Here is a 27,706-nt window from a genome sequence, read left to right on the forward strand (position 1 = left end):
TTTTGACACTGAAGATCTCCATTCTCTGAGACTGCCATAAGGAAGGAGAATTTTAATTTGTCTTTTCTTTGTACTACCTCTTCCATAGGTTGTGCCACCCGGTTCTGAGATCTTTCCAAGCACTGGAAGAGAACCGCCAGGTTCTCAGCTGTCAGTGCAAACAGGTGCCACTGACATGTCCATTGTCCTAGCTCACATAATGTCCAGGTCAGTGTCTTTCTGTTCCTCTGGGCCCTGTTTTGACACTAGAATCTTTGCCGTAGCTGCCTGCAGCTCCACGTGCCAAGGAGACTCCTCCAACCCCTCTGAGGTGACGTTTTCCAGCAGCACAGCCAGAGAACACGGTGAAGGGCCCTGCATCCAGGACCCACAATAGCTCTGTTCTTCTTTCCTGTCTCCCCATTTCCAGGAGAATTGTTTTCCACTGCGGGAAGGATATTTCTTGAAGAAAATTTCAGACTTCAAGAAAATTTGCCTATTCTGAGACTCCCTTCCCCACTGTGAAGCTGAGGTTTTTTGTTTTGTTTTTTGTTTTTTATTTTTGTTTTGTTTTTTTGAGACAGAGTCTCACTCTGTCACCCAGGCTGGAGTGCAGTGGTGCAATCTCGGCTCACTGCAACCTCCACCTCTGGGGTTCAGGCGATTCTCCTGCCTCAGCTTCCCTAGTAGCTGGGAGGTTTTTTTGAAACAACATCAGAGAAGAAGACTCCCGTTATTGCTGTGAATTGCCTTGTCATATCCCTCCCACCCCGCCCCCGCTGAGATAACACGTACCCAGCAACTACCAGCTTAATTGGAGGAAAAGAAAAATGAGGGGAAATATAGTAAAACAATTCAGGTTAATATTTTTTAAAGGTATTACAGATTGAGCATCCCTAATATGAATATCTGAAATCTGAAATCCTCTAAAATCCAAAACTTTTAGTACACTGGCATGAGACAGTAACACTTTTGCTTTCTGATGGTTTAGTGTACACTAACTTTGCTTCATGTATAAAATTATTAAAACTTCTGTATAATATTACCTTCAGGCTATGTGTGTAAGGTATATATAAAACATACATAAATTTTATGTTTAAACTTCGGTCCTATCCTCATAATATCCCATTATATATAAGCAAATGTTCTAAAATCTGAAAAATCTGAAATTCAAAGTGCTTCTCATCCCAAGCATTTCAGATAAGGTGTACTCAATCTGCCCTCCAGACATGAACTTGCCCCTTGGCATCTTTTGCCTGGCCATGCCTCAAGTAAATACTCCTGCTGGAAGAGGCATGATAGTCAAAATGGCACCCATGCACATTCTAACATCTCTTTCTACTCCCCCTCCACCAGAACAACGAAAAGAGAGTCCTCCTTCTCTCTTCTGGAGCAGGAGAAATAGGTTTGGCTAAAAAAAAAAAAAAAAAAAAAAAAAAAACATGACGTTTAGGGGAGCAGTTAAAAGAAGTATAAAGAACAAAAAGCCATACTGCTTTTCTCTCATAGTAGAAGTTTACCAATGCATACATATGGCTCTGAAACACGTACACAAAGTGACTGCTGTCATTCTCAGAGCTGGAGTGCTATCTTTGGTGTACTAGTCCCACAAAACCCACTCCCCTTCACTGCTCTTCACCCTGTGGGTTCCCCTCCATTCTCTTCCCTGATTCTTTTCTTCAAAAGCTTTCCAGCAATTTCTGGAGGGTCAATGCAGCCTCACTGAAAACCCCTGCTAAGCTTCTCTCTCTCTTCATTTTTTTTTTTTTTTAGGGTCTCGCTCTTTTGCCCAGGCTGAGTGCAGTGGCAAAATCACGGCTAACTGCAACCTCCCCATCCCGAACTCAGGCAATCCTCCCACCTCAGCCTGCAGGGTAGCTGAGACTACAGGCATGCAGCACCACACCCAGCTAATTTAATTTTTTTTTTTTTTTTTTTTTTTTTTGTAGAAACAAGGTTTCACCACCTTGCCCAAGCTCATCTCTATTTCCTGGGCTCAAGCGATCCACTGGCCTCAGGCTCCCAAAGCGCTGAGATTATAGGCATGAGCCACTGCACCTTGCTTTCTCTTTTTTAAAATTTCAACTTTTATTTTAGATTCAGGAGTACATGTGCAGGTTTGTTACATGAGTAGATTGCATGATGCTGAGATTTGGCGTACAAATGATCTTGTCTCCCAGGTGCTGAGCATAGTACACAATAGGTAATTTTTCAGCTCTTGTCCTCCTCTCCCTCTCACCACTCTAGTAGCCTGCAGTTGTTCCCATCCTTATGTCTATGTATACCCAAAGTTTAGTTCCCACTTGTAAGTAAGAACATGTGGTATTTAGTTTTCTGTTCTTACAATAATTTGCTTGGGATAATGATCTTTAGCTGCTTTGATGTTGCTGCAAAAGACATGATTTTGTTCTTTTTTATGGCTGTGTGGTATTCCATAGTGTATATATACCACATTTTCTTTATCCAATCCACTGTTGATAGGCACCTAGGTTGACTTCATGTCTTTACTATTGTGAATAATGCTGTGATGAACATACATACAATTTATTTTCCTTTGTGTATATACCCAGTAATGGGATTACTGGCTTGAATGGTAATTCTGTTTTAAGTTCTTTGAGAAATCTCCAAATTGCTTTCCACAGTGGCTGAACTAAGTTATTACATTCCTACCAATAGTGTAAAGTGTTCTCTTTTCTCTGCAGCCTAGCCAGCATCTGTTCTTTTTTGACTTTTCAATAGTAACCATTCTGACTGGTGTAAGGTGGTATCTCATTGTGGTTTGGATTTGCATTTTTCTGATGATTAGTGATGTTGAGCATTTTTTCGTGTTTGTTGGCTATGTGTATGTCTTCTTTTAAGAAATGCCTGTTTATGTCTTTTGCTCATTTTTTAATGGGGTTACTTGAGTTTTTTTCACTGAATTGTTTATGTTCCTTACAGATTCCGGATATTAGACCTTCAAATTCATAGCTTGCAAATATTTTATCCCATTCTGTAGGTTGTTTGCTTACTCTGTTGATAGTTTCTTTTGCTGTCCTGCTGAGGTTCTTATTCCAGCTATAGAAGAGCTGGGCTTGGAAGCTCCTCAGGCCAGACCCAGCAGCATAGGTCTCTCATGTTGCAAGATTACAATTCAGTGCATCTCTTGGCGTTCCTTCAGCCTCCCATGCTTCCCCCTGGCCTCTCGGGTCAGTTCACTTCAACATTTATTTCCTGAATGCCTCCCTGAAAAAGGCATTTATGCAGTCACTGAGAATACAAAGATGAATACAACACAACTGTGCTCTCTTGCTGTTCACAGCTTATAATATGGTCAGGTCTTCAGAGGAAGAAGGAAATTTCATCTGGCCTCAAATCTCAGTGATGGCGTTTGTGGGAACATAATGTCTGAAGTAAAACATAGAGAGGAAAGGCTTCCAAAAGTAATGGAGATTCACTGGAAGCTTTACAGAAAAACGGGTGGTGCAAAAAATTAGGCAAGAAGGAGAATGGGGTTAGGCCATGTGCCATCATGTTCATCATTATAGAGTGACTGGATTTGGAAAGACAGAAGAGGAGCAAGAGCCAGCATCCTCATCTTATAAACAGAAAAGCTGTCTGGGTGCGGTGGCTCACGCCTGTAATCCCAGCACTTTGGGAGGCCGAAGTGGGTAGATCAGATCAAGACCATCCTGGCTAACAGGGTGAAACCCCATCTCTACTAAAAATACAAAAAATATTAGCCGGGCGTGGTGGCAGGCACCTGTAGTCACAGCTACTTGGGAGGCTGAGGGAAGAGAATGGCGTGAACCCAGGAGGTGGAGCTTGCAGTGAGCCAAGATCATGACACTGCACTCCAGCGTGGGTGACAGAGCGAGACTCCATCCAGAAAGAAAGCAAGAAAGAAAGGAGGGAAGGAAGGAAGGAAGGAAGGAAGGAAGGAAGGAAGGAAGGAAGGAAGGAAGGAAGGAAGGGAGGGAGGGAGGGAGGGAGGGAGGGAGGGAGGGAGGGAGGGAGGGAGAGAGGGAGGGAGGAACATAAGAACCACTAAGGACCAGGTGTTTTTCAGTGACTTACCCAAGGTCACATCCTTACTCAGGAGCAGAGTTTAGGTAGTGTCCCAGGTCTTCTACTTCTAAATCCAGCAATGCTCAGGGAGCTCTTCATTATCTGATCCCTGTCCACCTACCACTTTCTGTGGTGATACCCAGTCCCCAACCTTGCTGTCCTTTTTCTCCTCTGGCACATTTGTCTTCATATTTTGGGGCCTTTGCCTACACTTATCTCACTTAAAAGCCTTTCCCTCACTTAACCTTCTCCAATTCTGACCAAGAACTGATAACTTCCATCTCATCATTCAAGACCTTACTGAGGAATCTGCTTCTTTGGAGTCCAGTGTGTGTCCTTCTAATACTCCTTGATACGGTTTGGCTCTGTGTCCCCATCCAAATCTCATCTCGAATTGTAATCCCCACATGTCGAGGGAGAGACCCGGTGGGAGGTGATTGGATCATGGGGGCGGTTTCGCCCATGCTGTTCTCATGATAGTGAGTGAATTCTCATGAGATCTGATGGTTTTATAAGGGGCTCTTCCCCCTTCACCATTCATTCTTCTCTCTCCTGCCACCTTGTGAAGAGGACATGTTTGCTTCCCTTGCGCCATGAGTGTAAGTTTCCTGAGGCTTTCCCAGCCACATGGAACTGTGAATCAATTAAATTCTTTTACAAATTACCCAGTCTTGAGTATTTCTTTATGGCAGTGTGAGGGCGGGCTAGTACAGTCCTTATCACATTTTGCTACTATTGTGTTTGGATTTGTCTCACCTCATGAACCTGAGTAAGCTTCTTGAGGGACAGGTTCAGTGTTTTGCTCATCATTAGCACAATACCTAGCATGCACGCAGCAGATACTCAGTAAATAATTGTTTACATTTAAATGACCTTTAAAATAGGGGAATCTCATTTAGCAACTTCAAAAAGGGACTATTTGTTGTACAAATAACCTATTGGCTACAAACTAACAATATAGCCAAGAAAGATGTTGGCTAGAATTGCAGCAAGTCATATGTATCACTAAAATAAAATCCAAAGCAGTATCCTCGGAGGAGCAAGACATCATCTTGGAACTACTGGCCATGCAGCAGGTAAGTGGAACATCCTCTGTACCCTCCTTCCCTGCAGCTGTCACAGTGAGTCCATGTTTCCTTGACCTTTAATCAGAGCCACTATCCAATGTTAACAACACACATACAAAAGCAGCCCCTATTAATATAAGCAGAAGACAAGAGGGTTTTCGACTTTCCTCACTAAGGAAACCACATTTTGATAATTCTCCAGGTGGTTACAAAGAAGAACAAACTCAAGCAAGAACACTGGACTAAACTTAGTCTAAAATGCTAATTGTGGAATGAGATGGACAAAAAGAACAAAGGTCAATGGAAGAGAATTCTCAGTAGCTATAGATTATTCAAATGTACAGTACTTTTCATATTTCTCACTGAAGACTTAACACAAAAGAAATTAACAGGATCTATTTCTATTCTATGATTATGAAATTAGTACAGAAATAGTGACAAACTTCCATAGTGCATAAATCAAGAAAGATCAAAAGTATTTAATTCTTAATAGAAGCAAAGGCAAAAGGCCATGAGAAAAAACTCAGCAGCAAGCCCCTTATTGCCTAGATTCACCAAAAAAAAAAAAAGTACATACAGAAATTACCCTTTCTCCCTCTCCTGCCCTGTGTGAAAACTGACTTGTGTTCTTCCCCTTAAGCATCTCTTTGCCTCTCGTTATAGGTTGAATTATGTTCCTCCAAAATGTGTATGTTGAAGTCCTAACCGCCAACATCTCAGAATGTGGCTTTATTTGGAGACAAGATTACCTTTGCAGAGGTAATCAAGTTAAAATGAGGTCCATATAGTGAGTCCTAATCCAATATGGTTGATGTCCTTATGAAAAGGAGAAATTTGGGCCGGGTGCGGTGGCTCACGCCTGTAATCCCAGCACTTTGGGAGGCCAAGGCAGTTGGATCACGAGGACAGGAGATCGAGACCATCCTGGCTAACATGGTGAAACCCTGTCTCTACTAAAAATACAAAAAAATTATCTGGGCATGGTGGCGGGCACCTGTAGTCCCAGCTACTCAGGAAGCTGAGGCAGGAGAATGGCATGAGCCCTGTAGGCAGAGCTTGCAGTGAGCAGAGATCGTGCCACTGCACTCCAGCCTGGGCGACACAGTGAGACTCAGTCTTGAAAAAAAAAGAAAAGAAAAGAAGACATTTGAAGACAGACACACACTGAAGGAGAATGCCATGTGGAGACACAGAGAGAAGTTGGCAATCTACAAGCCAACGAGAGTAGCCTGGAACAGATTCTTCCATCACAGCCCTCAGAATGAATCAACCCTGACTGACTGCACCTCGATTTCAGAGTTGTAGCCTCCAGAACTGTGAGACAATATATTTGTTGTTTAAGACGCTGAGTTTATGGAGTTAATTTCTGCTTGTTACAGCAGCCCCAGGAAACTATTATACTCCACCTCAGCATTTTCCTCCAGGCATCCCTCAACCCTGTTCTTCCAACATTTCCCAAGAAAGAAATAAAAAATATTACTTCACATATGTATATTATAAATTTTGCCATTCCATTTGCCTTCTTTTAACATCAGTGGGTAATCTTACCTCACAAAGTTAGATGTAATATGGAAAAGCCTCTACAATTTTCAAACCCATAATAATCAAGTTCTATAATCACCAAAAAAGAAAAGTACAAAAGAAAACCAATGGTGAGAACTCTTATAAAGCAAGTACAAAGACAAAATTGGCTGTGCACTATCATTAACTAAAGCTATCACAGCTCCTTTGTAATCTTAAGTAGCTATTCCATGATCTTTTCACTCGCAATGATGAACCGAACTTTTGATAAAATATTTGATCTCCTTTTAGCCAAAACTCTTCTTTATAAGCCCATTTAATATTCCAGAAGGGTTTTCTTTCCTTTGAAGAAATATAAGTTTGACATTCTAAAGGCATTTGTATTTTAAAGCCTACAAAAAGATTTTTGGAGAGTACCTGGTGAAGTACTGACTTGCCCCTGTGGCTCAAAAGTTCAATTATTACAGACATTTCACTCAGAACAGCATTTCTACCTTTTAACCTTCATCTAAATAAATGTTCATTTTTATAAAAATGTTCATTTTTCTTTCACTATGATAGAGTTCAAGCCCTTGCAATATGTTTTAAAAGTTGTAGGAGGTATACAATTATACTTTTTTCCTTTATTCATGGTTTTAAACAGTTATCTATAACCCAAAATAAAATAAAACTTTCTGTTTCCTGCAGATCCAAGTTTCCCAAAAAGATATCAGTAAGAATAGATTGCAATTCTCTCAGAGAATGAGTATGTAACAGGCAAACATATCTCTTTTATTGTGTTTTTCTCCTGAAACACAAGAAATAGATATCCTAATTTTGGAAAGCTCATTCCTATAAAGACATTTCTAAACTGTGAGAAAATTAGCTCAACAATGAGGAATGAAACTCTCTTCCAAAAATATTTACACAATTTAAAAAGAGATGGCTAAAGCACATCTTAACAGGCAGATTGTGTTTGTTGTAGGTAGAAAGAGCTACAGAAAAGTGATTAAACATGACAAGACTCAGCTTTTAAAACCTGACTTCATTTGGCACCTAATAAAAAGAATATTGCTTACTTAATTCCTGGCATTTTTCCCATATGAGAAATAGTAAAATTCAAATGAAGTAAAAAGAATAAAGTTGACAAAGATACAGTTTGAAAATGTGGCTGAAAACAAACCAAAGGTAAAATGACCTTGACTACCCTAATAGTCAGGGTTCTTTGTACCTAACAGAAACTGACTCTGTCTAACTTAAGCAGAAGGAGGATTTAGAGGAAGAATATGGTGGAGCTCAAATAATAAAACAGCCAGAAAGGACAGGAGCAGAATATTTCTAGCAATCTGGGTAGCCAGAGCTAATGGGCATTCTACCTGGACACTATCATTGTATAAATCCACTTTAACTGCTTTTCCACCAAAATTAAGTCTAGGAAAAATCTGATTAGCCTACCTTGGTTACTCACCTAGAAGAGTTAAGAACCCTTTGACCAAGGTTGCTCATAATGTGGGAGAGAGAAATTGAGAAGTGTTTAAGAGGAGAAGGAAAAATGGATATTGGGTTGCATAAGTAAGTAAATAGATAGATAAATAAATAAACATCCTCTTTAAGCTCACATCACAGTATAATACATACTCTATGTATTTTTGGAGAGAAAGTTTTTAAAACTTACATTTCACCTAGCAATGACTTTATATGAAAGGCCTAGTGAACTTTTTAAAATGTTTATTAAAACTACAATTAACCTAAGTAAAAGTTTTTGACACACTAAAAAACAGTTAACGACCGGGTGCAGTGGCTCATGCCTGTAATCCTAGTACTTTGGGAGGCAGAGGCGAAAGGATAACTTGAGCTCAGGAGTTCAAGACCAACCTGGGCAATGTGATGAGACCGCATCTTCATTTAAAATTAAATAAAAAACTAAAAACAAGAAAAAAAAAAAACCAAAAACCAGTTACCTGCAGATTCTCCTATATTCGCAAGTTAGCATGAATATGTTAAGTAGTTCCTGAATGTACTTTTGAAGTTTTATAGTATAAAGAAACAGATATTTGTGCATTTTAAGAATAATACTTCAAAACTTAGGTTTTGAAATCGTGCCTTGACATTATCTCACCTTACACTGTGTGATAGTACAGGCTCTAGGACCATGGACTGTTTTCTATGAAAATATGTTTAGGACTCTTTGAGGTGTGATCCCAAGAAGGATTTAAAGCAGTAATCTGGGCTGGGCACAGTGAATTATGCCTATAATCCCAGCTCTTTTTGAGGCCAAGGCGGGAGGATCACTTGAGCCCAGGAGTCCAAAATCAGTCTGGGCAAAATGGTGGGACCCCCATCCTACCAAAATAAAAATAATAATGATACTTCAACTATGCAGACATTTCTCAAAAAAATTCATTCTCAATCTTGCCTATTTTTTAGCTAAACTTTTGCAAATACTACCTGATCAGAAAGTCTACATCTAATTTATGATTTTGAGCTTTGAAATTAGGCAGCATGAATTAGGCAGAAAAAATAAATTTGAAAAATTGTACAGCTCAGATTCTGAGGTTGATTTAGGAACTCCTATTCAGGCCATCAGATAAAGATTTTGCAGTTAACTACTAAGCCATTTAATACTTCTGTGCATGAATAAAAGTATAAACATGTAGTATTGATCTTATATTTTCAAAAACATACTAAAGGCACCGTTCAATGGAGCAGACATTTAGCAATAATCTTCTACCAAATTCTGGGGCTGGAAAGATGAATAAGACATAGGTGCTCCCCTTCCAGTCACTCAAAATTTAGAGGCCTCGTAGTATCTAATTATAATTGTATATGGGAAGCAATAAAAGAATTACATACAGGATGCTGAACTAGTATATGGAAGGAACGGCTTCTTAGGAGATGGATGTTTGATTGACTTTGAAAGATGAAAAGGTAATCAGAGTGGGAAAAACTTGCCAGCCAAGAAAACAAATAATAAAGGCCTTGAAATAGTAAGAAACTTGGAGAGATACAGGAAAGGCAATAAACATGCTATTGCTAGAGCATGACTTTGAAGTGATTACAGAACTAGTAGCTAGACTCAGGGCCATATCAAAATGCTTTTTATGCTATAATAAGGAATTTTAACTTAATCTTACAGGTCAGCGTTTCCTAAGCTATCTACCCTAAGAACAAAAAGCTCCCTTGAATTCCTATAAATGTTCATGCTCAATCCACTAAGCTCGAGAAATACTGCATACTAAAATTCTACATAGTAGACATCACAGGTAAGGGCCAACATCTATTTCACCACCTTTTCAATAAAGTTTCATTGCAGCTTGAGGAACTGATTCCCTCTCCAGAGAAGGGCCCTGATGAGTCTAAGCAAATATAATAATATATCTCCCTTGCCCAAGATTGGTTAAGGAACTGTGACCTAGGCCAATCAGCACAGGACATTCTCCTGGTGACAGTTGTACTGGTCCAGAGTTGGACCTAAACAATTACAGTTGACCCTGAAACAACACAGAAGTTAGAAGCACCAACCCTACACACAGACAGAAATCTGCATATTACTTTTGTCTTCCCAAAAACATAACTACTAACAGTCTACTGCTGACCAGAAGCCTTGCCAATAATACCAAGAAACTGTTATTTTTAAAAATCATAAAGAAGAGAAAATACGTCTACTACACATTAAGTGTAAGAGGATCATCATAAAGCTCTTCATCCTCATCATCTTCATGCTGAGTAGGCTGACGGGGAGGAATAGAAAGGGAAGGGGTCTGTCTTGCTGTCTCAGAGGTGGCAGATTGGGGAGGAAATTCAAGTATAAATGAATTCAAGCAGTTTGAACCTGTGTTGTTCAAGGGTCAATTGTACATCAGACTGAAGAGAAGTACTATTGTTCCATGATTGTGGAAAAAACACTCTTTCTCTCCCAGAAGGCTAAAGTGAGAATAAATACAGCTTAAATGCTGCAGGAAATGGGCAATTATCCTATGACTACAAGAACCAACCTCAGGATGATATTATAAGGATGGATGGCAGAGCGAAAGGTGAAAGAACCAGTCTTTGATGCCATCATTGAATTGCTGGATCAACCAATGCTAAAGAGAAGAATAAGACCTTGTTTATAATGTCAACGGGGTCATTCATTCTTATAGGGAAGAAGGCATATATACAGTAATCTCAAAACACTTTAAAAAGTACTATAGTAGGCCAGGCAAAGTGACCCACACATGTAATCCCAGCACTTTAGGGGCCAAGGTAGGAACATCACTTGAGCCCAGAAGCTCAAGATCAGCCTGAGCAACATAGTAAGATCCCATCTCTACCAAAAAAAATTAATTAGCAGGGTGGGGTGGCATGCCTGTAGTCCTAGCTACTTGGGAGACTGAGGTGGGAGGATCATGCAGCTGGGAGGTCAAGGTTGCAGTGAGCCATGATCACAACACTATACTCTAACCTGGGCGACAGACCAAAAGTGTGTTTCAAAAAGAAATTAAAAAATAAAAGTAAAATAAATGAAAAGTACCATAATAGATACTAGTACAGAAATGAAAAAACAAAGAAGAGGAGACTGACTCTCCTCTTTGTTTTTTGGCTCTCCCTCTTCTTTCTAGGCAAGACCAGAAAAAGTTTTACATGCATTTCACCTAAATCTTGAGTAATGTATAGGAGTCCACAGTCTACAAATTCAATTTGTTTTCATACACTGATACAGTTAGCATTTTATATTATAGCCAAACAGTCATAAAATTACGAAAAGTAAAATCATTTTTAAAATGGAGGTGCTGACAAGTTGCATATGAATTTAAAATGCATTAAACATAGTTTGTGATTTAGTCTCTTTATATGTAGTAGGATTGAAAAGGGAGTTTTCAGATCTAACAGTCTAAGAAGATATAAAACACCTAGAATAAAATAAACATTTGGAACTACCATGCATATTTTTTTCTGCATTTTAAACAACATACTGTCATTGTAAAAATCATGTGACTTTATCTCCTATTTTTTCAGTTTTGCATTCATATTTTATTTTATAGATACCATTCTATACAGTGCACTTTCACTATTTGCCTGAGTTTAACACCATTTCTCAAATACCGATAGTCAATCGTGGTACAATTTAAATTGCTTGAAAAGGATTTTGTGATGGGCAATATAAAAGGCCATGACTGGGATCCTTTGAATATGCAGTCAAACATTTTAGCTCTCATTAATACAATAAGTCTTGTAATCACTGTTCAGCAAACTATATCTTTAATGTTGAGGTATCTTCCCATCAGTAAAATGTCAATTGTGCCATAAATGCCATTTGATTTGGGTTTTGTTTTTGCTTAAAAGAAAGGTATACAAATTATAATTGATGATATCCTTTATTGCATGAAAACACCAAGCCTAGCAAGCTTCGTTTCCCCACCTAATAATTTAAGTGTGTTCTTACCCAGAAACATTCTGAAGAGTCTCTCACCACATAATAAAACAAAGTGTTATATTAATCTCATGATTAGTCAAAACCAAGGAATCGGAAAAAGACAGCCTGAAAAGGAAAACCACATCAAAGTGGTTTTATTTCCAGGAAAACGATTTGATCATTTAAAATTTTTTAAACCCTTTTTCATATTTAATTGAATTTTTTAACCTAAGTTGTTGGAGATTGAAACATTCTCACCTATTTTATCTTAGCAAAATGGAGATAAATGTAAAAATGTCATGTGCATTCTTTATTTAAAATGACTCCTCCTTGTGGAATAGAGGCTTTAGACATAAAGTTCTTCATCTATAGCAATATTCTGACTATCTTTATGCTGGAATCTTTATTCTGACAGTTTTGCAGCTGTGCAGGTTTGCAGCTTTCTGAGCTAAACTCAAGAGGCTCTGAGTCCATGCCAGCTGTCTTTCAATTTCACATCAACTCTCTTGGTGTTTTGTCAGTTTAAAGCTTTTGCAAAGTTTGCAGGACCTGAATTCATTAGATAAGGGAAATGGGTCATCTAAATCTTACCCAACCTCAACTGTCATAGACACTCACTATTGTAAATTTCCTTCAAGATTGAATTAGAAAATAGACCCCATGGGTTTTTGTCAGTGTTGGTATTTGATGATACCCTTGTAACAGCAGCTGCTGAAACTGTGTATACTTCAATAAAAATTTCTATTTTAAATTCCCTTTCCTTCGTATTTTCTATATAAAATTGGAAGGCAACAGCTGCAATAATAAGGGCAAAAAGGTCATTTAAAGTTCAGTTCACCAGGCACATGATAGGCAACACACTCATCACAAAGGTACTTTTTAAAAATAATTATAGTTATTAGAAACAAAATCCATCTTGTTTTTAAAGAATTCTGCAGCATCTTAAAACAGATAAGAAACAGATTGTCAGGGATAGTTAAGTTGGAACACAAAGCTTCAACCAACAAAAGGATTTGACAATTCCTCTGGGAGTGAGGAGCAGTCTTATTATCACAAGCCATCACGTTGATCTATATTTTGGTACAGTAGGATCTTAGATCTGCAGAGACCCAGCCCCTTGCCACATCTTGTTATTAGATAGAAATATTTAAGTGCATGCCCGTATTTTAAACTGAAAGGGGAAAAATAAACAAATACTACATGGAACAGAAAAAAAGTATCGATAACATTCTATAAGACTATAAATAAATGAGTGCTTCATCCCACAAAGATTAAAATCTGTATAAAATTTGCTTTCTGGAAGTAATTTCCAAGATAGTGAGGAAAGAAAACATAAAGTATCAAAACAGGAGAATTTACAGAGAAACAGAAATAGCCTGCAGTAGAATTTCAGGTTATGTTAACCAAATGACATTTATTGCCGATTGCTTTTCTATAACTAAGCCATTATAGCACAGTGTGACCTAAAGCATGGTCTCCAGAATTAGAAAGAGCCACTTAGAATATATATGATCTTGGGGATGCTATTCATACTTTCTGAGCCTTAGTTGCCTTGTTTGCAAAATGGGGATAATATCCAATTCATGATGCCATGAAATATAATGCATGTCAAGTATCTGGCATATAGTTCATGAGCAAAAAATGCTAACTATTAATTTTTAATAGGCCTGTAATCCAGCATTTTGGGAGGCTGAGGCAGGTGGATCACCCCAGGAATTCGAGACCATCCCGGCCAACATGGTGAAACTCGGTCTCTACTAAAAATACAAATATCAGCTGGGTATGGTGGCAGCCACCTGTAGTCCCAGGTACTCAGGAGACTGAGGTAGAAGAATCACTTGAACCCTGGAGGCAGAGGTTGCAGTGAGCCAAGATTGTACCACTGCAGTCCAGCCTGGGTGACAGAGTGAGACACCATCTCAAAAAAAAAAAAAAAAAAAATTGTAGTGGATGCCATAGTTTAAAAAATTTGTAAGTGTATTGTTGCTGTCTCCTTATAACCCAAAGTAATTATTAAACCTATTCCTGGGAAATTCGGGGAAACTAGAGTGCCTTTTGAAGCTCTCTTTGTGTATATCACTCATTGCCCTCTTGTGATGGGGAAGGAAAATATATGTATTGAAGAATTTAAGACCTCTAACAAGTCAGCTAGATACTTACTAGAGAGGCCCACAAGCTCTCCAATAGAGCTTTCTCCAATGATGGAAATGTTCCGTATCTGCACCATCAAATATGATAATGACTAGATAACATGTGACTACTGAGCATGTGAAATGTGGCTAGTGCCAACTGAGTAAACAAATTTTTATTTTATTTTAAATAATTCAAACATAAATAGCCATACGTGGCTAACACTATCATATTGTATAGCACATTGACACTTTCATTAGAACTTCTTAGGGAACATAAGAGAAAAATAGATCTGAGTGAGTAAAAATTCAGCATAGATATCAAAAGGCCTGTTCCCTTAATGCAATCCCTGGATCTTTAGAAACGTCTTACTTACTGAGCAATGATGCATCAAAACTTCTGATGGAATCAGCAGGGACTTTGCCAGGTAATATGAGAGAAGTGATGAGCTACATAGATAGCTCTGCCAAAGTATGGTGGAGAGCTCTGCCCAAATATGGTGGAAACAATTGTCAGCTGCTTAATAACATGAAAAATAGCAGGACTCTTTAGACCTGCCATTGTCATAAGCTTTCCAAAGAGGTCTCCCCGACAGAACCCAATGCTGACAGGAGCCACCTCCAGCAGAATCAATGCTTGACAATAAACAAGGAGTCATTGTTAGGGTTGGTTTACAAAGACACAGTCACATCTTGGAAATCCTCATCTTCTCTGTTTTCAGTTGGATGTTATCCTTGTAGAAAAAGGACATGTGACCTAACATATGTTAGGATGTAAGCTAACATATTCATAGGTTCTAGATATTAGGACACTTTTAAGTGTCCATTATTCTGCCTAACCCTCACGAACACACAGTCCTACTGTAACAAGTAGACATGATGATGTTTTGAGTCCCCAGGTAACAATGTCAGCTTGGACCCTATTTCCAAAAATTAACAAAATATTTGAGTACTACCCTTTCCAAAAGATATGATTATCCAAGTAAATGGTCATAGGTCGCTTTGGGTAAGGAATGATGAAAGTGTTACTCCTTATATGTACTATATTGCAGGATACTTCATCCTAAGACTTTGACCTCCTTTCAGTCAATGGGTTCTGGATCTACAAACTGGCTCAGGTCTGTTAACTGACCAAAAGATTATGAGGTTTCATTGCAGTGGCTGCTCTTAGCTTCCTAATCATTAATACTTGATTTCTTTTGGTTGTATAGATTGTAAAATACCATTGTTGACTACCCATCTGTTTTGCCCTTGGGAACATCATACTCTATCTCCACAGCTCACTCTAGGTCAGATGTGCTTGGCTTCCACTCTGACCTTTGATTATTGCAATAATTGTATTCACCTTGCTTCTGATAGTTAAGTGCACGACCTGACTTCTGTTACTTTGGGATTATTTCATGCTCTTTACTAGTCATGATCCCACTTCTATAATATCTTCTACTGCCAGTCCTGGCCTACAGAAGAGTGCCACCACTGAACTCAAAACAAAGCTAGTGCCACTCTCATTACTGCAGTTCGCATCACTATGGCAAATAGCTTTTGTTTTTTTTTTTTCTTCCAGCAAGTTAAAGATGTCACCCCATTGGTTTTTTTTGTTTGCTTGTTTTGCATCTTTTCTAGACAAGAATTATTATTTATTTTTTTTTATTTTTTATTTTTATTTTTTTTGAGATGGAATCTCGCTTTGTGGCCCAGGCTGGAGTGCAGTGGCATGATCTCGGCTCACTGTAAGCTCCGCCTCCTGGGTTCACGCCAGTCTCCTGAGTAGCTGGGACTACAGGCACTGCCACCACCCCAGGCTAATTTTTTGTATTTTTAGTAGAGATGGGGTTTCACCGTGTTGGTCAGGATGGTCTCCATCTCCTGACCTCATGATCCGCCCCCCTCAGCCTCCCAAAGTGCTGGGATTACAGGTGTGAGCCACCGTGCCTGACCGAATTGTGATTTATTGTATTTGTTCTTCCCTATGTAATTTGTCTTTTTTTCTCTGTCTTCAAGACTTTCTCATCAGACTACTTCCAGTAGATTGAGTATGACATGCCTAAAGATACGTGTGTGTGTGCGTGTGTGTGTGTGTGTGTGGTTTTAATCATGCTTGGTATTCTTTGGTTTTGGTGTCTAATTGAATCTTTGCTTTAGTGTCTGTCATTAATTTGAGAAAATTATCAACTATTGTGTGACTGTTGTGGTGGTGGTTGTTGTTATAAGGGTAGAAGCATGCTCTTTTCAAGTTTTTGTTTTGTTTTGTTTTGGACAGGATCTCACCCTGTCGCCCAGGCTGAGTGCTGTGCATGATCACAGCTCACTGCAGTCTCAACCTCCAGGGCTCACATGATCCTCCCACCTCAGCCTTCCGGGTATCTGGGACTACAGGCATGTGCCACCACACCAGGCTAATTTTTGTATTTTCAGTAGGGACAAGGTCTCACTGTGCTGCCCAGGCTGGTGTTGAAGTCCTGGGCTCAAGCAATCCACCCACCTCAACATCCCAAAGGGCTAGGATTACAGGTGTGAGCCACCACACCTGGACCTTTTCAGCTTCTTATATGCTGAGCAGAATCCAAAATCCCTTAGTACTTTGACAAGTAAAGTCCATTCCACAGAACATAGTCAGCTGGTGGGTGGTCTAGCCTTACATAGTATATCCATTCTAAAATTCTCTGAGCTTTCTGATTGTTTTTTTCCTATGGAAGTTGTGGCATTTTTACTTTTTGCAATGTGGACCATAACATTTTCCAAGTTTCCAAGCTCCAACGCAGAGTGCTATTTCACCATCTCTTGAGGTCTTGTCAGTGTTAAACCCTGTATCATGATACAGTGATCTCATATCAGTAAAGTCTCCCTTATTCAACTTTGTCTCTTGAATTAGCACCCTTAGAATCCAGTCCCATATAGACTCTTCAGTCTCTGCCAGTGTATGTTGGCTAGATCCTGCAATTCCTTCCATCCCTTTGCTTGCTTACCGGGCTCAGCACTTCCCCAGACATTTCATGTTGTAATTTGACCCCTTGCTATTTGTCAAGAAATATAGGAAGGAAGGTAAGGGTATATTCTGGAGGAGATGGGGGGGTTGGTGTAGACACTATTTTTGCAAGGAAGAAACCTCTCTCTACATTGTCTATAAGCAACCACACCTCTCTACATTGTCTAAAAGAAGGATAAAGCCAAAGGTTTAGGAAAACATAAGAATTTTAGATTTGCAAGTGTATTGACCCAGATGTTCCTGTCAGTAATCGCACTCCTTTCCACACAGGGCTGTGGATTCTGTAAATGGACCTACCATGATTGAAAATTCAACTTTCTTTGGAGCTCTGACACAACTATAATTAAGCCCTGAGTTTAATCCTCAGCCTGTTCTGACCTCTGGCAGAAAATTAGAGTTTATGCTTCCAAGGAGGCCCTTGGGTTTTACCCTTAACCTTATAATGCTAAAAAAAATCATTCTTACCCTTTTATTCTTTTCCTGTAATGCACTGATCCACCCCAGCAATAGCCCTCTCATTCAAAAGTCTATAAATTACAATTTCACCGGAACCTCTCAAACGCCTGACCTGTCATACCTGCCAGTGTATTTCTTTTCAGCACTATCCCATTACTTTTTATCACTCATGAAAGTTTTAAAATTTACAATGCAAATTCATGCCAGGCTCTATTAGTGCTCCAACTACCAACAGTGATGGTAAACCAATTCTTAAGTCTAATTTTAGAATCTGCTTCCTAAGACCCGTGTTATTACTATACTCTGGGCAGAATTTGCTGAAGGTTGGTCATTGTTGGATTATTCTAACTTGTATCATTGCTAAAAATATATAATTTGTTGAATGTCACTAAGTGCTAGAGATGATGGTAAATGCTTTGTGTATATCAACTCTTCCTTTCAACAGTACAACACAGTTATTATTATTTTAGCTGAAGCTTAGAGAATTTAAGTCCTTTGTCCAAGTTCTCACTGTTTGTAAATTAACAGCTTCTGGGGTGATCTGTCCTCAAAATTAACGCCCTCCAAATACTGTGCCAGTGGGCCTTGTTAGAATAAAATAAACTACATGATACTATTAAGTTTATGTAATCTAAAATCTTTGTATTCTGAAAATATATTATTATTTTTACTGATGCTCAAGCCTTGATGTCTTTCTGCCCAGGCACATACCCGAGATAGATTCCAAGATGCACTAAAATATCATCCAGATACAAGATAAGTTCTGTTTAACAAAAATACTTAATGTATTTAATAGTACTAGGAAAAGATGATGGATGGATTAAGAGCACCAAAAAAATTTTTAGAGTCCACTCATTAAAAGCCATAATTGAGGAGGGAAAGAAAGAAGGGACCACACAAACACTCAGCCCAGATGATTAACTTTATCTCTATCTCAGCAGCACAGGAAAAAGTAGCCAAACCAAGTCAACAAGAATGCATTTCTCATGATGAAATATGTTGTTACAGACTCTGTAACATTTGGCTCTATTTTTCAGGAGGACTAGCAAAAATTTTAGCCAACCACTATACAAGTAAAAAATAAGCAAAAGAAGATACAAATATATGCTGCAAGTACTTCCAAACAACAAAACAGCTGAAAAAGTCAGGTAAAAGTGATTTTTACTCAAATTGGGTTTAACCCTGGAATGAGACTGTTGTCTCCTCTATTACAGACTGCATAGACATGCAAGCCAATGGTTTTAATTAGATTGGTGCAGTACACAGGCTGACTTCCATATCAGATCAGTTGGCTGATACCTGGTCCAGCCCAGTTATTACAAAATAAGTAGGCAGATATTATAGATTTCCTGAACAGATCAAAAATTTCTTCTGCCCCTATAAATACTGCTCTGGAAAATTACATAAAGGAGTTACTTTTATGTGGGAACAACATGTGTGTTCTCTTTCAGTATCAGAAGCCTTTATGAGAGGTGAAGCCAGCTGGACTTCCTGGGTTGAGTGGGGACTTGGAGAACTTTTCTGTCTAGCTAGAGGATTGTAAATGCACCAATCAACACTCTGTAAAAACACACCAATCAGTGCTCTGTGTCTAGCTAAAGGACTGTAAACGCACGAATCAGCACTCTGTAAAAACGCACCAATCAGCGCTCTGTGTCTAGCTAAAGGATTGTAAACGCACAAATCAGCACTCTGTAAAAACGCACCAATCAGCGCTCTGTGTCTAGCTAAAGGATTGTAAATGCACCAATCAGCACTCTGTAAAAACACACCAATCAGCACTCTGTGTCTAGCTAAAGGATTGTAAATGCACCAATCAGCACTCTGTAAAAACACACCAATCAGTGCTCTGTGTCTAGCTAAAGGATTGTAAATGCACCAATCAGCACTCTGTAAAAACACACCAATCAGTGCTCTGTGTCTAGCTAAAGGATTATAAACGCACCAATCAGCACTCTGTAAAATGGACCAATCAGCAGGATGTGGGCAGGAGCAAATAAGGGAATAAAAGCTGGTCATTTCAGCCAGCAGCAGCAACCTGCTCAGGTCCCCTTCCACGCTGTGGAAGCTTTGTTCTTTCGTACTTCACAATAAATCTTGCTGTTGCTCACTCTTTGGGTCGGCACTACCTTTATGAGCTGTAACACTCACCATGAGGGTCTGCGGCTTCATTCCTGAAGTCAGTGAGACCACGAACCCACTGGGAGGAACAAAGAACTGTGGACACACCACCTTTAAGAGCTGTAACATTTCTCCCCTACCTTTAGGCTACTTCAATCCAACCTCATGGGATTTTTTTTTAATTAATGAAATTTGACAGTCAAGAGTCACTTTTTACTAACAGAGAAAGAGAAGTTAGAGAGGAAAGTGATTTCTGTGCTTGGGGATACAGACATTCTCCAGTCTGGCTGAAAGGTTATTTTCTTCACTTATTTTTCCTTCACTAGTCATTTTCTCCTTTCAAATAATTACATGAATAAACAAGTCATTCAGTTACAGCTTAACTCAAACTTTTATGTAATAAAAAAAATGGAATTACATGTTAAAATTCTCCTCACTGGTCTTGAAAAAGCAAACAGGATCTCTCTAGGAAATTTAGCAGTCAGCTATACATTTTTATAGCTGCAAAGATACTGGTATAATCTCTTTGGTATTACCCAAATAAGAACCATAGAGCTGAGTAATCTACAAGATTTAATTAAAAACATATTATGTCCCACTGGGACTTTTTTCCACATCACAGATGTAAGCCTTGTAAAATGCAGAGCATTTAGTAAAATTTTGGTTCAATGTTAACATCACAGTCTGTGAACCATTTTGCAAGATTTGGTCCAGACAACAATGATAATAAAGAAGACCTTCCATCTGTAATTTAACAAAGTACAAGAAATAATTACCACTAAATTGTTGTCTCAAATAAAGTACATATAAATACTGTTCAATATGTTTATTATTATATATACAGTACTTCAGGAACAATACTTACACGAACTTAACATCTTAACATCTGAGACACTATATAAAATTGCTAAAAATCATTGAACACTGGAGAATGTATGCCCACCCACCCCCAACAGAATGATGTTCAATATTGAACAAGTGTCATATTATACAATACCATTTACCCATACTAGTTGAGAGAAGCAGAGATCATTCAAAGGACACTAGCCAAAGCCTTTATACTTAATTGTAAGGTTATTGTAAGAAGTTTCCCCATAGAATTACTTTTCTTGAAATATTCTATTTAGTTTCGAAGACGAAAATTTTTCAGACATCAATTTGATTTCACCTGTATTTCTAGTCATTCGTATAACTTTCTCTCTCAAAAAGAAAAAAAAAAAAAAAAAAAAAAAAAAAACCTTAATTTCTTTTTTATGTCAATGTTGTTCACTAGGTGTTATTAATCCTTAATGTGTTAATCATCTTCCTTAGGATAATGTTCTCAACTCTTCGTTAGAAAAAGAGTCAGTTCTCCAATTACCAAAATTAATTCTTAGTATACAACACATTCTTAAGTCAGTTGATTTGATCTTGGAAATAATGTCCCCAGAGAAACAATCTTATAAGTGGTGGTTTTGTTCCCAGCCCAGATTATACAACCAACATAAAATGAAATTCACTACAGCATCTTTCCACCAAGTGTGGTGCTTTTTAGTGGTTAAGCACATCCGCTCCTCCAGGTGGGGGTTAGAAACAGTTGTCCCAGCTTCATAGTGAGAGCAGAGAATTTCTGCTCTGGTCACAGTAGCTCAGAGTGGGGATCCAAGGATGTCCAGGGGCAGGCTGCTCTCCCGGGAGCTGCCCCCACGAAGGAGCTCATTGCTGGGAGCAAAGGGATCCTCAACCAAGGGCTTCACAGCTGCTTCTGCTCTGCTCCCCGTAAAGAAGGCTCTCCAAACAGCAGCCCAGGAGACTCTTTGCAGTGAAAACTAGATCTTGTGGCTTTTCATATCAAAACTCTCCAAGGTTTCCCACCACACTTTGAAAAAAAAATTCTAAGTCCTTAACCAGACCTGCATGATCTTGCCCCTGGCTGCTTCCCTGGTCCATTTCCTGGCAGTCTTCCCCGCCTCTCCACCCCACTCACTCTGCTCCTGTCACTCTCACCTCCCTGTAATTTTTCAAACATTTCAAGCATGTGCCTACTTCAAATCCTCCATCCCTGCTGATTTCTTTACCTGGAAAGCCCTCATCTAAGAGGAGATATGGCTGACTTCCTCACCGAATCTCCATCTCTGCTCTAATGTCACCTTCTTGGAGGAAGAGATCTTCTCTGGTGGCCACAAAATAGCATTCCAGACACAATCGATTGCGCCACTTCATTTTTTATCACAGCACTTAATACTCTCAGAATCATATTATATATTTGCTTATCTTCCTTAGGATACTGTAAGCCCCATTAGGGCAAGAAATTTTTTTTACCGCTTTATTTTCTTAAACAGTGCATTGCTTATAGTACACATTTCACCATATGTGTTACATAGATGAGCAGTTTCACTGCTCATTCAAAGAACATTTCAAAGAAAATATTCACAAATCACAAGCCTAAAGTTAAAATTGGCCTCTATCACCTCAAAATTTACCAGCCAATCCCAGAGAATGGTTGTTGGCCATACAATAACTAAACATTTCTCTGAACAAAGAAAAGTCTGGAAAATTGACAACCAGCGATTTTTTAAATGAGAGTATGGAAACTTTTGTCTTATCACTTTGTGCCCTGATTGTAACCAGAAACGCAAATTGCTATCTAAAACTGCACTCTCCCCACTCCTATATATTTTCCAAATTGTGCATATCTATATAGTCTTCCAAAGTTCTTGGCTGAAATGGCAGTTACTTAAAGCTACTGGAATTCCCGGATGCAGCATCTTCGCCTTCATCACACTGCAGCCTTTAAGGCTTAGAGAGACACATTATTCTCAACAGGAGTGAGGACTGCTAATGGTGGAGTGACAGAATGTTAAACCTGAGACACCTAAGAAGCTATTTAATCAGCTGCCTAAATTTATATATAAGCAGATCAAGACCCAAAAACAAGAAGCCACTGATGAACATTTACTATTTCATTAAACACTTTTATAAAAAGGTTTTGTTTATAAGACATTATTTACCATTTTCCCCATTTTTGTTGATTTACAAGGGTCTTAGTTTCATGCTGCTATAACAGAATATCACAGACTGAGTAATTTATAAGGAAGAGAAATTTATTTCTCACAGTTCTGGAGGCAGGGAAGTCTAAGATCAGGGCGCCAGCATCTGATGAGGGACTTCTTACTGTGTCACCCAGGCTGAAGAAAAAAGAGAAGGCAAGAGAGAGCAAGAGGGGGCTGAACTCATCCTTTTATAAGGAATCCACTCATGTGAGAATGGCATTAATCCATTCATGAGTGCAGAGATCCCCATGATCCTAACACCATTCATTATGTCCCACCTCCTAACACCATTGAATTTGTGATCAAGTTTCTTACTTATCAACTTGTAGACACATTCAAACCATAGTAACAAGCATAAACTTGTTTTGTTTATTTTCCAGTTGTTTCTTTAATGAACAACTCTTTAGAACCTGTTGTAGTGAATGGCTGTTGATTTTTGCCTGCTTAGTAACCCTCAGTTCCTCCCCAGACACACACAACTCTAAATCACTAACTTTCCACATCTTGAGGCTAAGTCCTTGGATGGAGCTGAAACCGTCCTCAGATACAGAATGCCTCCGTAGTTCTTAGTTAGTTTCATGCTGTTATAACAGAATATCACAGACTGAGTAATTTATAATGAAGAGAAATTTCTGAACAAAGAAAAGTGCCCTGATTATAACCAGAAACGCAAAAATGCTATCTACAACTGCATTCTCCCTACTCCTACATATTTTCCAAACTACAGATCTATGTAGTCTTCCAAAGCTCTTGGCTTAAATGGCAAGGTTCAGATTGGAAAATTGCCTTTGACCCTAGACTTGTTAACTAGGGAATAGACAGGAAAATAACCTCTGACCCTAGCCTGGTTAACTGGGGAATAGACTAGCCCTCTCCACAGTAAATGGTTTGTGGATGAATACTTGACCCAATTAGCACTAATTGCAGGACTCAGAAGTCCAACTTACAAGAGTCAACAAGAGAGGAAAATTCAGTGGGCCACCAGGGGGAAGCCTACTTGAAAAGTTAGCCAACACAATTAAAAGCAGAGACAAGAGATGGAATGAACTATCCAGCTATGTCTACACCTTGATTTTTCTGTTACTTGGGTCAATACACTGAGTTGAGTTTTCTGTCACTTGCCACCAAAAGTGTATGAACTAAGAAATAACTGCAGAGTGTTGTATAAATGTACAGAAGAAAACAAATACAGGGTTATAATCAGAACACACAACAATAGAGCTTTCCATATTGACTTGCCTTTAGTAAAGATGACCAGCCTTCTAAAACTGGAAGCAGTACAAATATATAGTTAGTAAGTTTCTGGGCTCTGGTTTAAAGCAAGGGATCTACTGCTTGAGTTTTAATCATCTGCATTTCTTCTTCTATCCCAGTCTCTAAGAGAAATAAATACCAGTAAATTGTTCTAGAAAAAAACACCTCGTGGATCAAATTTCCATTTTTACTGGCGTATAAAAAAGTTTTTAATATAAAAAGATACTATAATTATTTAAAACTGCAGCTGCAAAAAAATTAAGGTCAATTGGAAGATTTGTTTTTATTCTTAAGGCAAATAAATAGATGACTGTAACAATTGCATACATAACTATCCACAGTTCCTGTGACCTACAAATGTAGCTACAGAAAAGGTGCTGTCCAGCATAACAGCTTTCAGTTGGGCAGAGTAATAGTGCCCAGCCAGAAAAGTTCAATTTTCCCTTCTCTGTGTGGGATCACTCACCTAATAGAGCTGGAAATAATAATAACTAGCAAAACAAAATGGAAAAGGTACACCGAGATAAGAGCTTTCCAATTTGAACCCTGTTTAAAAGGGAGGATATAGTAAAAATTCTTTTTTAGCAACACATTTTCCCATCCCGAAGAGCTCTGGAAGGTTTAACGTGCTCTCAGTTTTCTCTGGAGGGCCACAGTCCATGAGTCATTTGGCTAAGTAATCTGTGTTCCAGACTTTTCTTTAATCAGAAGAATGGTTAGTTATTGTATGGCCAACTACTCCTATTTAGCTAACTTACCTTTCCCAGGCATTGGCTGGGAAATTGAATGCAAGCATTTATTTGAAGTCTGACTGGAGGTAGAGTCATAGTTGCTCTGATTATCCATGGCTGTGTCTACATAGAAACAAAAGTTCTGCTTGTAAACAGTAATGTAGAAAATTAAATCAACCCAAAGAGTTCAGTCGAAAAAAAATACTCTTACTTTTTTAAGTAAGTAAATTGATACCAGTGTGTTTTTACTATGAATTAGGTGGAAAGCTTCTTTACTTTATTTGTATTCTTTACTTATATTTGTAAAAACAGCAAAAATTAATGGAATGTTCTATTAATTCAGAAGTGGATTGATATAATAAAGATGTCCATTCTCCCCAAATTGATATATAGCTTTAATGTAAATCCTAACAAAATCCCAACAAGGTGTTTCATAGGTACAGACAGGTTTATGCTAAAATTTATACTAAAAGGCACAGGAAGCTGAAACAATTTCAAAAAAGAAGAATAAAGTGATAGGAATCACTCCACCCACTATTACAGTTTCCTATATAGATACAGTAATCAAGATAATGTGGTGTTAGTGGAAGGATAGGTGCATAGATCCACAGAACAGAAAACCTAGAAATAGTCCCACACAAATATGTCTGACTTTTTTTTTTTAAAAGATGCAAAAGCCATCAATGGAAAAAGGATAGCCCTTTCAACAAATAGTGCTGGAGCAATTAGACATTCATAGGCAAAAAAAAAAACAAAAAGAATCCTCACCCTAATCTTCATAACTTTTACAGAAATCAACTCAAAATGATCATACATTTAAATGGAAAAGTAAAACGATGAAAATTTTAAGAAAAATACAGGAGAAAATATTCAGGACCGCAAGCTAAATGAAGAGTTCTCAGATTTGATACTAACAACACAATCTATTAAAGAAAAAATAAATAAATTGAGCCACATCAAAATTAAAATTTTTTGCTTGGCGAAAGTCTCTGTGAAGAATATGAAAAGACAAGCAGCAGACTAGGAAAAAGTATTTGTAAATCACATCTCACATCTCTGACAAAGGACTTGTAATATCAAATATATTTAAAATCCTCAAACTCAACAGTACTAGGTTCCACTTTGAGAATTGAAGGGCTTGAAGGACTCTTCAGACCTACTCCACAAAGAAAAACCATAACTAGTAAAATTACCAAAAAAAAAAAAAAACAAAAAAAACAAAACCTCTGAGTTTCTGACATTTGAACTACAGCTCACTCTCACCATCCCCCTCCTACCTCAGTGAAACAGAAACTTCACTTCGGATGGGTACCGTCAAGTACATGTGAATCCTTCTCCCTTTATCTCCCCAGGAGGGGCAGTCCACCATCATTTCTCATCCTTTCTCCAGTTCCATGTTACAGAGGCTAAATTCCAGGTGAGTGCAGCTGAGCAGTCAGCAGCTCCCTTCCTTACCCAGCTTGTAGACTAGAGAGTCTTCCCTAGATGGGGCCCTAGATTCCAGCAAAAATACTAAGAAACTGGACCACTCGTGCATTGCTGACAGGACTGTAAAATGATATAGTCATCCTGGAAAAGAGCATGGCAGTCTCTTACAAAACTAAAGATGCACTTACCATATGAACCACAAATTGCACTCTTGGACATTTATCCCAGAGAAATGAACATTTATGTTCACACAGACCCTGTACATGAATATTCATAGCAGCTTTGTTCATAATAGACAAAAACTGGAAACCACCCAAATGTCTTTCCATGGATGAGCAGTTAAACAAATTGTGGTTCATCAAGCCATAGACTACTATTCAGTAATGGAAAGGAATTGATGCACTAATCAACTTAGATAGATCTCAAGAAAATTACACTGAGTGAAGAAAAAGCCCACTAAAAGTCCATCTTAAAAGGTTACATACTATATAATCCCATTTATATTACATTCTTGACATGACAAAATAATGGAAAGCAAATTAATGGCTGCCAAGAATTGAAGTTAGGTGGCCATGCAAGGATAGCAGGAGGGTTCCTTGCAATGGAATTCTTCTGTATATTGACTGTGGTGGTTGTCACATGAATGTACCCAGGTCATAAATTGCATAGGGCAAAATACATAGACAAAATACACAGACACCCAGCAGTGAGTGCATGGAAAGCTGGTGAAATCTGAATGTGAATGGCTTGTCTCCGCATCAGTTTCTTGTTTGTGCTTTTGTATCACAGTAATGTAGAGATTACGATAGAGGAAACTGGATGAAGGGTACATGGAATTTCTGTGTATTATTTCTTACAACTGCATGTACATCTACAATTATCAAAAGTTTAAAAAAGAGTTTAATAAAAGCAAATTGATGGCACACAAAGTTGAATGATCAAATGATTTTTAGACACGCTCGGCTGAGCTACTCATACCATTACTACCATTTGAAACAGAAAATTGCCTTTATTTTGCCTTACTGTAGCCCTTTAAGAAATAAAAGACATGAAAAATAGTATTTGAGGGCTACTTTCTCCAGCTATGCTCTGTGACCGCTAACAGGTTGAGGAATTTGTTTTCGTTAATCATAGGTGTTGCCACAGAGGTGATTCGGTGCTGAGAAAGCATACGGTCAGTGGTGTCATGGGCGTGAACCGAGTCCTGGCTTTGTCTCCTGCACAAGCTGTGAAATAGAATATGTGACTTGCCTACTCTCAAAGTCAGACTTGTAAAATGGTGTAAGAATAATATCTAACAGAACTTTGTAAAAATTAACTGTGATTTGAAACATAAAGGTAAATAAATGGCCTTCGTAAAGGATTAAACAATTATTGCTGTGAAATTGAATGAAGCCTCTTTCACCCCACTGTGAGTTCAATAAATATTTGTTGAATTGAATTGAGAGAAGCCCCAAAGGGAGAAGCAGGTGCTGGAAGCCCTACTAGAACCCAGACTGAAATCAGGGCCAAATCTCACAGCTCAGCACAATGGGCAGCGCAGAGGAAACATGTGATAAATGTCTGCTAATGTAATTAGCT

This window comes from Macaca fascicularis, chromosome 12 (genome assembly GCF_037993035.2).
Source record: "Macaca fascicularis isolate 582-1 chromosome 12, T2T-MFA8v1.1".
Classification (NCBI taxonomy): domain Eukaryota; kingdom Metazoa; phylum Chordata; class Mammalia; order Primates; family Cercopithecidae; genus Macaca; species Macaca fascicularis.